Below are 14,987 nucleotides of genomic sequence, written 5' to 3'. Positions count from 1 at the left end.
TACCAGGCGTGCGCTTGGCCAATTCTTCTTTTTTGAGAAGCCTTTGAGGTGTAGCGACGTGCCTCAGTACGTGCCTAAGCAACGTGCCTCAGTACCAGGCGTGCGCTTGGCCAATTCTTCTTTTTTGAGCAGCCTGCATTGTTGTAAATCTTTCTAACCGTTATGTATATGAGATTGTCTTTATTAAGCTTAAGGTCCCCTGTCAAACTGTCAATTATATACATGGAAGGGTGGAGAGGCTTGATTAGTTCTCGGAATGTGTTTGAAACCCTGTTGAACACGCCAAGCATCGCCATGTCCAGTTTCAGCGTCTCTTGTACAATTTGCTGAAGGACTTCGGGTGGTAAGAATGGCCTGTCCTCTGTTGTGCCAGATTGGAGCGTGTGGCTGAGATGGGGAGATGGAGAGGGTGAGCTTGGTGTGCCAGCTAGTCCTGCAGGGCTAGAGAGAGCGAGAGAGCTGAAAAAGAGTGAAGGAGAGCGAGAGAGAGGGAGAGAAACAGGGATTATAATCAACCTTCAATTCAATCACACAAGCCCAGACCAACACTACCCACACCATTAAACAAAAAGGCAATCACTGATCGAACAAAAGTCTGAGAAAGAGCAAGAGAGAATATACGTAAATAGAAAAGTACGGACATAGTATGTAATACCTTTCACTGCTTAGTGATTGGAAGGTGTGACTGAGATGGGGAGATGGAGAGGGTGAGAAGGAGCCAGCTAGTTCTGCAGGGCTAGAGACAGAGAGACAAGTGTATTGGCTACGATCTTCATGAGCACCAAAAATAAGTAAATAGCAACATGGACACAGTATATAAACCTTTCAAGCATAAAGGTCTCCAACAGCTGTCCACACCACCACCTCCTGATAGAGAGCATGTCCCCCTGAACAGTAAAGTTATGCTTTAAATGACTTCATAGCCTGATACAAATCCATGTTACAGTACTGTTTAGCAGTGTACTATGGCAGTGTAAATTATTGTGAAGATGTAGCCATCTCCTCCCGTAAGTGCAGTACCTGAAGACAAAGTAAAGTGTATGACCTATTGATGCATGTTAATTGTAGCCTCCAGATAGGATGACTAAATTATTAAAAGCCTTATATTTCATGCTACACATCTGATTGAGATTTGAAAGAACCAACCTCACTGAAATCATATTGCTTTTGGAGGGTAGAATACATTGCGTACTGAAATTAACATACAAATGAGTTAGTTGTTTTGCAAACTAGTCATCAGTCATCATTTCTGAAAATAATGCATCTCACCATCAGCATAAACACCCCACAGCTGTTGCTCTGATACTGGTGAGGTGCGTCCTGTGGTGGTAAAAGGGGAATGTGATTTGTCAATGATTCTTATTAGTATAATGCCTAAACTATAAAGTGATATCCACCCACATTTTGGAGCTACATACAAAAAGTGCACAATGCACTTTCAACAAGCATTTAGCAGCAACCAGGGCCCATCAGCGTCACATAGGAACACTTCATTAAATCATAATAAACAATCAAGAGGCCTGCCTGTCTGCCACTGAATGCTACTCTACTAGATGCAATGAATCGTGCGCCAGCCACACGTTTTACCTCGTCAGCCAAGTAAGTCCCTTCCATGGTCCATTGGACAAAGCATGTGCCAGGGTACTGAAACGGTTTGGACGTGTAAGTTGCAATTCATATGCATCATCATCAACATGTTTTCCTAAACGTTGGTCATCAACGAGGTAATAAAGTAGTAACTTCGGGCACATCTGTCATCTGTTTTTCAGAGTGTTAACGATCTTTATTCATTCGTTTCGCCGCGACCGAACTGACAGAATTCCCTGATATGCCATGCATGTAAACGTACTAGTTCGTTTAAACGTACTAGTACGTTTACATGCACAGTTCAATCCGATGCGTGTCACCACAACGAAGCAGCGTGGCCGCGATTTCATGCCTCTTACCATGCCAGCTGACACCTTAACATCCAACTTAACAATGTGCTTTGGTAATGTTAACCTCACAGTAAAATAATCGGCAAAGCCTTCGCTGCAAACTTTACCCTCTACCTACCAACCGTCTTAAACATTGCTGATTTCTGGCTAGTATATGCTACGTTTATGGACAAGATAGCATAGCATTTGCTGCTACCGAACCATGCTTGTCACGAGTATTTATATCGGATTCGAATTCGGATACAAACGATACCACAGCTAAATCAGTGATTTAAATGACAATACTTCACAGCCAATGTTGTCAAATAAACAATATCATACTTACTGACATAATCTCTTATCATAACCCTTTCGTTTTTCTGGAAAGTTACTACGAGGTAAAATCGCCAAAAAAGGAAGGGTAGCATACCCAGCATGCCTTGCGAAACTCACCTCTTCTTGATTGATCGATGAAACGCTACAGGAACGCCTGATGGGCATTTTTGTGTCATGAAGGGAACGCCCGATGGGCGTTTTTGTTTCATGACGGAAACGCCCAAGCCTGCAGCTGGACCCTTCTCGAATAATGGGGGCAGAGTTTTTGACGCCCCGCTGCGGTGCCGGTGTATTTAGGCCTTTAAACGTCCGTTCGTGGAATGCCCCCCAGGCCTATGACATTTTCTGTTTTCTATCTAGGCTATATTATTCACTTTCTTTTTCAAAAGTTGTAGTTAATATATAAATCAATGTAACAATGTAAATGTTCACAATGGAATTTCTTTGATGAAACAGAAAACATTTGTAAATTAACAACCGCATTTATCGGTGTTTCAAAGTAAATTTTAAGTATCCATCATTCAACAGAATCTGTGCTTTGACAGCAGATAATTAACCATACAAATTTTGAATTTGAGAAGGCAAGAAAGAAGAAAAACATTATTGGGCGGATAGAAGACTTCATTGTACAGTCACTAGTTGTAAGCCAACATGTATTAATTTGGCAGACGGACAAACAAAAGCTTTGATTGTAGTCATCCAATAAGGGTCTGGCAAAGCATAAAAACGTGGAACTGGAACATTCTTTATTTAAAGAAGATGCAAAACATTAGCAAGAACATGCAAAAAAAAAGTGTTGGCTTAAATTAAGCATACCCAAAACAGGGGGACTGGATGATTCCTGAAATCATGGAATCACTGAATGATTCAAAGGTGGTGTGAAGAGGCATCTTCAGAATCAGTGCACACGTGTTTGGTTCCGGGAAGACAGTGCCAGTGTGCCAAAAGTTTAATGTTGGCTCTCCTGGGAATCCCAGGGGAGGAACTCTGTCCGCCCCAGTGACAAACATGAGGAGCTGGGTCAGCGTCACTCTGTTCTCTGTGTCCTCCACCACCAATACAGCATCTCCACCTGCAATGTAAAATATAGGACTTCAGTCAATATAATGACTCAAGGCAAACGTTTTTGTACCCTTAATCTGTAAATAATCATTACAGATTAATATAGCAACCTAAAAATTCTAAACAACACTTTCAATCAAATCAATGCACAATGTTTCAAATAGTTTACCGCAGGGGTGCTTTGTTGGGGCCTGCAAAATCCTTTCTGCGATATTGGGATCTTACATGAATGGGTCACATATTTTTGAACAAACCATAAATGATAAAAAATCCCAGAAATCCCACCAAAAATGGGATTTCTGTGAACTACATTTTTTTTTATGGACCAAAATGTCTGACGGGATAAAAGAAGGACAGAAGTCTGTACACCGCTAGGCTCCCTATGAACAACTCAGTTAAGAAGGCAATCTATCGGGGGTAGTGGATAGAGCGCGTACCATATTGGCTCCGGTGTTCGTTGCAGTGGGCGCAACTTTTGATGAAACTTAAACGTCCTCAGGCACAGTTGGTTGCCAAGCCCTATTTCATAAATTCCCATTTTTTATTTCAAGTTACCAAAGTATGCATACCTTCCACATCGATGAGCCAGTCCCTCCAGTAGCCAACTGCCCACTCCTCCTCTGACCGGCGTGAGGGTGGTGTAAGGGACATCAGAGACGCTTCTGCAGGTTTAGAACCGGAACCACAGGAACCAGAATCTGGGAGGCAGGCAGGAGAAGTGGAGGTGTGGGCAAGTGGTTGTAGAGCTGGTTTTGTTGACTGGAGAGGAATTTCAGGAGCAGGCCTCAGAACAGAAGATGGAGCCTCTCTGGGCTCACGACAGTTCTCCCGTGCTTGTTCCCCTGTGCAGTGCCTAAAAGTATTACCTTTTTTGTATAACAAAGCATAATATCAGATGACAACATGGCTACACAGGAAATGGCACAGATACTAGGTTATTATTGGCTGGGTAAAGTGTTTATAAACTCAACATCTTGTGATTGTTATAGTATTTATCACTTTGAGCCGGGTGGTGCTTTTCTCCATCACCATGATATTAATGATAATGACTTGCCGGATGTGGGGGTATGGCTCAAACACTGGTGCCTGACTCCATACACGCTCCTTGATCCACAGTACTGCTCGTAGAGTTGGATGAAAAGTGCCTCAAACACACGATTGCAGTCAGGTCACTGTGCTGGGCTTCTCCCTCCTGCAAAGTATTTGCAAAGGTATTGAGTAGCATTAGTGTAGTACAAGACATGATGTAATGGCTTGCAGTATTGTCATGCTTGCTCAGAGTATTCATTTAGAATATATTTGTTTGTGAATGTGAGCTTAATTCAAATTGTATCCATGATTGTAATCATATACTCGTGAAAATCTGTTGATTCTTGGTATTGTACGGATAATAAATTGTTGTGTAGGTAGATCTATAGTCTCCTGTGTGTACAGGGAAATATGAAAACAGGCAAGAGAGGAGATTTAACGCTGGTTATGTTGGCTGCCATTTTCATCTCTTATTTTACACCACATCAGATATTCCTAGCATTGTTATTAAAATAAACTACTCAATCAATAAATATTCTACACAATTTCTTCTGTATGACTCCGATTAAATAAACCCAATAACCAAAATAAACCTTCAAATCAAATTCATTTATCTAAACTGCAGATAATTACATTAATTTAAATTTTAAATATAAATGTGACTCTTAACAGATATACTGTAGTAAAATATAACACTTTTCAGTGGTGTTTAATGCCAAGTCTGTAGACCTGCCCATTTTAATTACAGTAAATTACCCAAACAAATTAGCAATTCTTTATCTCAACTAAAACAATAATAGGTCTACTTTGAGAGTGAATAACAGTATCAAAACAGGCACGCTCAAAATAGCCTACATTTAAACACTTTATCTGTCCTACACCATTATACATTGCTGTTCCAAGTGATATAAATGTGCTGGTTGTATAAAACACTAGTAAATCGAAAGTTACGAATGTAACTACGGTTCTATGAATCCTGGATGACCGCCAGAGGCGGTGCTTAAAGCACTGGATCTCCACCTCGCGCATGCGCATTTCGAGTACCTAATACCTAATACCAACATAGTCACCTGTGACCCCCACGTGACACCGGGAAGGCTATATCTTCCGATGTCATTAGAGGATCTGTTCCTAGAATCTTCTCGCGAGAACACAAGGAAGTAGTATATAATAACTCCCCTCTGTACCAATTCCTATTTGAACTCACTTCCGGTTGGGGAGGGGGTGGGGGTGGAGGGGGGATCCCTATTCGCAGGCACTTCCGGTTGGTGTTGTTATGACGGGTCATAAACCATAAACCCTTTGCGTAGGTATGACATGTGTAATGCCCGTGTTGAACCTGCAGGGGTCGCTGGGATGCGGAATCTGTATAATCAAAAGGTGTGTATGTGGGTGTGATTAGTGCATGTGAGTGCATGTGAGTGTATGTGAGTGCATGTGTGTGTGTGTGTGTGTGTGGATGTCAACAGATGTTTCATGGGTTGTGATTCTATTAACATTATGTGGACAGCTGTATCATTATATGTTGCAATTCTTATAACAAATGTACTTGTAAGTAGTGCAGGATAAATCGGAGTCTTAATGTCTGGGGAGATACATAGTCTGTGATTTTCACACATATGTTTGACGCCTATGCGGATTGGTGGGGTGAGTCGTTGGTGATGGAAGAGGAGGGCCTGTATGCGCGCACTTAGAGACTGGAGGTTAGGACACTGCAGAAAGGAAGATCGTCAAGGGCTGTTTGATGTATACACAGCAATCATATGCAGATTGGGAGGGAGTGTGTGTGTGTGTGTGTGTGTGTGTGTGTGTGTGTGTGTGTGTGGATATGTGAATGTAATATTGTTTTTATCTAACATATTATTATAATACGAATCCGCTTAATACATATATATATATAGTGGTCAGCGTATTATAGTGATGGGAATACGGAAAACAAGGCCGTAATCATCCGTATAGTGATATGCTATAGATATATATAAATATTTATATGTATATTTATTAGGGATGGGCACGAGTAGTAAATTCCAAACTCGAGTGATCGAAGGAATTCCTCGAGGATCAATCGAGTACTCGTTAAATCAAATCTATTTTTAGAATGCAACGCATCTGCAGCAGGAATAGGCCTGATGATGAACGGCAATATTACCAACCAAACATGTAATGCTTATTCTCCATCAAAACAGTCAGAGTTATCAGAGCATTCATTATTTATTTTTGCAAACGTTCAAAACACATTTTCCTTACAAAAATAAATATGCGTCTCACAATTTAAATCACGTCGAACCAAGGCCTGTAACAGTTTAAAAAAAACGAAACAAGTAGCCTAACTATTGCAAATAATTTAAAGCTGCAAATAAAACGGCAGCAAATGGACTATGGAAATACTCAGCGTTGTGATCTTCTCTACACGCCCGGGATTACAGCTGCGTCTTGCGGCGGTGAAAATAGCCAACACACTTTCACTTTCACCGTTGCTGCGGGTCTGCTTTCCCGAACTCACCGTTGTGTTTCAGGAGCATATGTTGCCGCATAGTACTTTCTGGTAGCTCGATTTCGCTTGGCATATTTTACATTTCACCTTATGATCTCCTATTTCTTTAAAGTATTTCAATTCTTCGCTGCGCTTTGCTTTAACCCTCATCCTCATCCTCATCGTCATCCGCTTATCCGGGGTCGGGTCGCGGGGGGAGCAGCTCAAGCAGGGGGCCCCAGACTTCCCTTTCCCGGGCCACATTGACCAGCTCTGACGGGGGGATCCCGAGGCGTTCCCAGGCCAGTGTTGAGATATAATCTCTCCACCTAGTCCTGGGTCTTCCCCGAGGTCTCCTCCCCACTGGACGTGCCTGAAACACCTCCCAAGGAAGGCGCCCAGTGGGCATCCTTACCAGATGCCCGAACCACCTCAGCTGACTCCTTTCTAAGTAAAGGAGCAGCGGCTCTAATCCGAGTTCCTCACGGATGGCTGAGCTTCTCACCCTATCCCTAAGGGAAACGCCAGCCACCCTTCTGAGAAAACTCATCTCGGCCGCTTGTACCCGCGATCTCGTCCTTTCGGTCATCACCCAGCCCTCATGACCATAGGTGAGGATAGGAACGAAGATCGACCGGTAGATCGAGAGCTTTGCCTTGCGGCTCAGCTCTCTTTTCGTCACAACGGTGCGGTAAAGCGAACGCAATACCGCCCCCGCTGCTCCGATTCTCCGGCCAATCTCACGCTCCATAGTACCCTCACTCGCGAACAAGACCCCGAGGTACTTGAACTCCTTCACTTGGGCTAAGGACTCATTTCCTACCCGGAGTAAGCAATCCACCGGTTTCCTGCTAAGAGTCATGGCCTCAGATTTAGCGGTGCTGATCCTCATCCCAGCCGCTTCACACTCGGCCGCCAGCCGATCCAGTGAGTGCTGAAGGTCACAGGCCGATGATCCAATGAGGACCACATCATCTGCAAAAAGCAGTGACGAGATCCTCAGACCACCGAACTGCAACCCCTCCCCACCACGACTATGCCTCGATATCCTGTCCATGTATATCACAAACAGGATTGGTGACAAGGCGCAGCCCTAGCGGAGACCAGCACCCACTGAGAACGAAACTGACTGGCTGCCGAGAACACGAACATAGCTCTCGCTTTGGGAGTACAAAGATTGGATGGCCCTGAGGATAGACCCCCTTACCCCATACTCCCGCAGCACCTCCCACAGTTTCTCCCGGGGGACCCGGTCATACGCCTTCTCCAGATCCACAAAACACATGTAGACCGGAAGGGCATACTCCCAGGCCCCCTCCAGGATCCTTGCGAGAGTGAAGAGCTGGTCCGTAGTTCCACGTCCGGGGCGAAAACCGCATTGTTCCTCTTCAATCTGAGGTTCGACGATCGGCCGAACCCTCCTTTCCAGCACCTTGGAGTAGACTTTACCAGGGAGGCTGAGAAGTGTGATACCCCGGTAATTGGCACACACTCTCTGGTCCCCCTTTTTGAACAGGGGAACCACCACCCCGGTTTGCCACTCCTTTGGCACTGTACCCGACTCCCACGCGATGTTGAATAGGCGTGTCAACCATGACAGCCCCTCAACACCCAGAGCATTTCTGGCTGGATCTCATCAATCCCTGGGGCTTTGCCACTGCGGAGATGTTTGACTACCTCAGTGACCTCCACCAGGGAAATTGACGACGAAACACCATCAACCTCGAGCTCTGCCTTCAACATAGAGGGCGTGTTATTCGGATTAAGGAATTCCTGAAAGTGTTCCTTCCAACGTCCGACGACCTCCTCAGTTGAGGTCAACAGAGTCCCATCCTTACTGTACACAGCTTGGATGGTTCCCCGTTTCCCCCTCCTGAGGTGCCGGATAGTCTTCCAGAAACACTTTGGTGCCGACCGAAAGTCCTTCTCCATGCTTAGCCTCCGACACGGCAGCCGCTGCAGCCCTTCGAGCCTGTCGGTACCTTGCAACCGAGTCAGGAGTCCTCCAGGATATCATATCCCGGAAGGCCTCCTTCTTCAGTCGGACGGCTTCCCTGACCACCAGTGTCCACCACGGTGTCCGAGGGTTACCGCCCCTTGAGGAGCCTAAGACCCTGAGGCCACAGCTAGCCACCGCAGCATCAGCAATGGAGGCTTTGAACACCGCCCACTCTGGCTCAATGCCCCCAACCTCCACAGGAATGCCAGAAAAGCTCCGCCGGAGGTGTGAGTTGAAGATACCTAGGACGGGGGCCTCCTCCAGACGTTCCCAGTTCACCCGCACTACTCGTTTGGGCTTACCAGGTCTATCCGGAAATTTCCCCCATTCCCTGATCCAACTCACAACCAGATGGTGGTCGGTTGACAGTTCCGCCCCTCTCTTTACCCGAGTGTCCAAAACATGCGGCCTCAGATCAGATGACACGATCACGAAATCGATAATCGATCTTCGGCCTAGGGTACTCTGGTACCAGGTACACTTATGAGCACCCTTATGTTCGAACATGGTGTTTGTTATGGATAATCCATGACTAGCACAGAAGTCCAATAACAAACCGCCATCTCTTAACTTTTTGAATTCTGGCGTGCCTGCACACGGCACGGAACGCGCCGTGTGGATGCATTTCATTTTCTTTGTGCCCACGTCATGTGTTAGTGGCGCCGACAGAAAATTGATACATTTGCTTCAGAAAACTTTGTTTGTGTGTGTATATGCAAACTCGAGTTTGCCTGTCCACCAACCGAGTTCATTTGTAACGAGGAGTACTCGAGTAATCGATTCCTTACGCCCATCCCTAATATTTATATTAGGGTTAAAAGTTGGGGTTCCACCAATGGTAGAACTATCGGAGTGAAGATACGGACTGTGGTTCACATTGACAACATATTAGATGATATCATGATACTATTAACAGATATTCTAGTATTTTTTATTAGAATATAGGTGGATTAACTTTACTTATCATTAGTAGATTTCTGCATAAGGTCGAGTGGGTGGTGACTATTCTACGAATGTGTGGGTCCAGTACCTATTGGTCAGGAGTCTATGACGCAGGGGTTTAGGTGTGAATGTCTGCAGATGGGCGTCTATAATGTATAAATATACGGAGCCGATGGTATGGATGGGTACAACCTCTGATCCCGAACGTCAGACACGCTATTCTAAGATAGTAAACGCGTCAGCAGCTGGAAGAAAAAAAAAAAGAAACAGCGACCCGTCCTGCAATAATATGCCGACTGACTGTAAGTATTCATATGGGTGTATTATATTATGATTATATTATGACTATGTCTACGTGTATCAGCTGTTTATATCTGACTGAAGCAGTGATTACTCCACAGCGATTCATGGGGACCGGCGGTGAGAGTGGGAAACAACAGACGGAAACACGTGCAAGTATGCACGTGTTTTTTTTTTATAGTAGCGTATAATATATAGTTCCACATCACTCTCTCTATCATTATTATTATTAGTTGTTATGGTATATTCATGTAGAACAACGATTAAATTTGTGTTTTCCTGATGTGTAACAGGTTCGCATGATATTCGGCTCAACAATCAAAGAGCGATTCTAGCCGACCGGACCAATGTGGGAGCATGCGGTAGTTTTGGTAAATTGTTAATACGCCCGCTATTAGTATACCTATAGGTGTATTACCAAAATAAATTATCTATTTATTTTGCATTTAAAACAACCAAACCTAACCCATAAATACTTTTGTATTTTGTTTTTGATTCCCGTATAGTGCCTATCGGGGCTAGTGTGAAACAGCGAACTCCTGGAGCAAGTCGTCTATCGAAGAAAGAAAAAAAGACCGGGGGTAGGGGGGGCTCTACCCTGCTCCCCGCTGGCCATAGATCAGCCGCAAATTCCTTATAAAAAGGCTCGCAAGGACGCCGCACATAGTGTTTTAACTCCAGAGAATTTTAACCTGGTTATCCAGGCAGTCATAAACCCTCAAATCGCGCATCAAGGGGCTGTATGGTCTGAGTCCAAACAACAAGTGATCGGGGCGGTGGATGTGCATGTGTCTGCGTCGCCTACAGAGACCGTCACAGTGCAACCGGATGGGACCATACAACACGGTAGGAAATTAATAAAAAAAAAGTATATGTATATATTCTATAGAGTGTAATGACCAGGAGGGGGCTTGATACTGATTTCTTTTTTTTCTATTACAAACAGCCCCTGGAGACCCCCAGTGTGCGCCACTACCAGTGCTGACCGTCGATGATTTGGCGGGTCTTGACGACCTCTCGTCGTGGACCTCATCGCTGTTGGACCATATCGACTTCACTCCAGCTCAGTGGATCGACTCTCCAGCTACGTTCGTAGGGGCTACCACCAGTGCAGAGCCTGTACAACACCACCAGCCTGCAGACCCTGCATCTGGATCCCTACACGCCATTCAAGACCCTAGCCCCGACCCCCCGTGCATTGTGAGTCCCACCGCTCATGAGGCAGCGGCGACGCTGCTACCAGTCGGCACAGCGGTTGTTGTTGATGAACACATTGTGGGTGGGCGATGTGTTAACTGTTGTAAAGAATATGCTGATAAATTAGCCTTGGTAACTGCGGCGGTGGATGTAAACTCCTTAACCATTGGTCGTCAGTGTAAACTGGGTGCGTTGGCTGGTAAACGTGTTGACCGTAGATTTCAGGATTTCGAAGAGCAGACGAAGCAGTCCTTCATAGCCATCAGGGCTGAGATAGCGCGTGATCGTATGACTGTCGAATCCCCAAACACTGAGACAGTGCGTAATGGTCTTGCTATCGACGCCCTTCAGCGTAAGCAATTGGATGTGCGTGTCAACACGCAGGGCATAGAGAGAATTAACGCGCAAGAGGGGTTAAGATCTGCTAAAACCGCTCGAAAATTCTGGTTAATTGAATCTGTGGGGGAGGCTAACGTCAAGGCCTATCGGGCAATGAGTACCGAGATGTCTGTGATGAATGACTAACTAGCAAAGCTTACGGTGAATGCTAGTATTTGATTTGTGTTTTGTTTTTTTAATGTTTTTTTCTTTTATTTCGTGGAGAGGGTATCTTTTGTTTTAAACGGCATGTAATAAAACTTTTTTTCTTTTAATACCTGACTAATTAACGTTTTTTATTTTATTTTTTTATTATTATTTATATATATATATATATACTGTATATATATATATATATATATATATATATATATATATATATATATATATATATATATATTATTATTATTTTATTTTTTTTATCTATTGGCATAAAAAAAACTATAGCTGTACACTATGCATAACGCCATTAGCCCTAGAAAAAGGAAATTCAAATCTATAGACGGTAATCCCAAGAGACGGCGTAGATCTGATAGTGGGGGTAACATTATGGATTTAGATCTTGAAGAGATGGCAATGAGGTATGACGCAACCGGCGATACGTCTCATTTGTCGGCCGTAGGACATGTGGGGGGTGGGGGCATGTGTGCAGAAGGTTGTTTAGACATGCGGGAAATATGTGTTGGCATAGATAGAACTAGGCGTGTGTTAATTGCAGCTGATGCATGGGGCCGTAGTATGGCTGATGCTCTATATCAGGCAGCACAGATAAATGTTTCGAACGAGCCAGGGGTAGATGATGTGGAGGGGGTAGAGGCGCCAGGAGATTTAGACACACGGGGCGTGTTGTATGCGGTGGCAAACACCCGAGATGTACTTAACACTGTCGGTGGGTGGTTGGATAGTGCACAAGAGAGTCTAGACATATCATCGCAGATCGATGTATTGCATGGGTCGCAACGTGATGAAGGGGTTGGCGAGGGTTTTCAGGACCCCCCGGCTGTGGCAGGGGGCCCTATAGAGTCGAATATACAGGACGGTGGTGGTGGTGGTGTGGAAATCCATGTATTTGCATTTTGCACATTTATTGCATTTTGCACATTTATTTAAGTGGCAACTAACTACTGCTCTGTTTATCTTCATGTCTGTTTATCTTAGATTTTTTACCTAAGGGCCTAGAAACTAATAGGACTAAGAGGACAAAAGAAAGTGGTTCCTGGTGCTAACTGTTAACCATTGCAACCCTATGGACTTGTGCTCTGTGTTCTAAATAAAAAGGAAAAAAAAGAGGAAAGACCAAAAACGGAAACAACTGTTGTCTGTCCAATCCTTGAGTGAAACCCAGTGCCTTCAGAACTCCTTCAGTGTCACATCCTTTTCGAGTTGGGGAAAAAACACAGTTCTTAAAACCAACCAAACAAAACTGAAAAACTCACCAAAAACCAGAACAAAACCGGACAACTTGACAGTGGCTGTGGTGTGGGGGGTGGCGATGTTGATGGTGATGGCTGTGGTGACGGTGGTGATGATGTTGAGGGTGATGGTTGTGGTGACGGTGGTGCTGTTGATGATGGTACACCTGTGCCTGCTGTAACGGGGGAAGATAATGACGAGTTGCATACTAGATTATTTCCCCACTTTAACGGCTTTGAGGTTAGACAGTCCATTGATCTGAGAAGTATATCCCTTGTAAATTTACAAGAGGTCCCTGATTTGATCAGGGAGAGGCTGTCGGGTGTCATAACAAGCTGCTCACAAAGTGCAGCCGATGGTAGTGTCTTAAACGTGGTGCTGGGAGGCCCTTCATTGGCCTCTGATGTACAGGCGGTGCTCGTATCAGGTGACGATTACAATGCGGATTTGTTTATGGACCATATTAGCCAAGTCATACAGAGTAACGACACAGGTCTGACGGATGATGTGCTAGAGTTGGTGGTCACAGGGGTCCACAACAAACGGGGTGGGGTACGTTTGAAGTTAAAAAACATTCCCTATGATGAAATCATATACAAGAATAAGTCTCTACACCCCGAGTAATACTCATGACAATTTGTGTTTCTCACTATGCATGACACATTTTCTGCATGAGGGGGTAACCGGGGGTGACACAGTCCGAAGAGACTAATTTGGAGGCGGCTCGCAAATTACACAGTGAGCTGGGGTTTGGCCCAGATCACTCTGTGGGTTTCTCGGATGTTTCCAAATTTGAGAGACATCTAGATGTTAAAATCCTGATATTTCATCATAATGATGCATTCAAGAAGCTGGAGATGTTCCAGACACATACGGCCCAACATCCTAAAACAGTATGGTTGTACCACCATGATAACCATTATCATTGCATAGAGAACAGAACGGCTTTCTTTGGTACGCGATATGTGTGTGAATATTGCTACAGTGCCCATGAGGGCATCCTGTTCCACAAATGCCCGATCCATTGCAATGTGTGTCTGACAGTGTGCGATAGACTAGCAGGTCGTACGATAAAGTGCAAGGACTGCAGTCGTATATGCCGCTCGCAGGTCTGCTACAACACACACAAGAAGCATTCTGACATACATAACATGGTACCTTGTGAAAAGCTCAAATACTGCGATCGTTGTTGTAGACAGTATATCATACCGCAGCAGGTGCTGGATGAGAAGAAGAAGAAGAAGAAGAAGAAGAAGGGGGAGGGGGAGGGTGACGATAATGGTCATGTATGCAGCTTGGCAAAGTGTCGTAACTGTGGCGAACCGATGCCCAGTGACGGAATACATGATTGCTATATCCAGCCGTACGACCACAAAAAGAAACGCAAGCCCTAGGGCCGTCGCCGGGGTAACCGTTATACGACAGCCCATCCAGATGACGCTGATGACGACGGTCCATCTAATAAATACATATACTATGATTTCGAAACGCGCATGCATGATGGTCGTCACGAAGCAAACTGCGTGGCTGCTAAGACGTCTGACGGCGCAGAATGGTATGCTACCGGTCTAGATTGTGTAAGAGAGTTTGTGAAACGCTACAGAACAGGGGAGTATACGTTGTATACATTCGTTGCACACAATGCATCGGGCTTTGACAACTATATCGTCCTGGATTACATGTCCAAGCAGGGTATTAAACCCCTTTTAGTCATGAAGGGTAGCAGTCATTTTGATGCGTGATGACGCCTACCAGCAGAGATGGGTCGACTCATTTAGCTTTTTGCCCATGCGATTGGCTAATGCACCGGATGCGTTGGATTTTTACGATATGGTGAAAGGTAATTTTCCTCATAAATTCAACACACGGGCCAACGAGTCTTATGTCGGTGCCTACCCTGAGATCTCATATTATGGATATGATTCCATGACTAGCGATCAAA

General features: G+C 44.7%; 1 long non-coding RNA gene across 1 annotated transcript; it reads right to left on the bottom strand.

The window, feature by feature from the left end:
• Positions 1 to 305: 305 nt before the first annotated feature.
• LOC115559280 (uncharacterized) lies at positions 306 to 882 on the bottom strand. The gene is made up of 3 exons (XR_003979474.1): positions 823 to 882; positions 656 to 736; positions 306 to 441 (listed from the first exon to the last, which is right to left on the bottom strand). It is a non-coding gene; the product is annotated as an uncharacterized LOC115559280 (long non-coding RNA).
• Positions 883 to 14,987: the final 14,105 nt, after the last annotated feature.

This window comes from Gadus morhua, chromosome 14 (genome assembly GCF_902167405.1).
Source record: "Gadus morhua chromosome 14, gadMor3.0, whole genome shotgun sequence".
NCBI classification, from domain to species: Eukaryota; Metazoa; Chordata; class Actinopteri; order Gadiformes; family Gadidae; genus Gadus; species Gadus morhua.
Note: the sequence above shows the minus strand (reverse complement) of the source record. Positions and strands in the feature narration are given on the sequence as shown.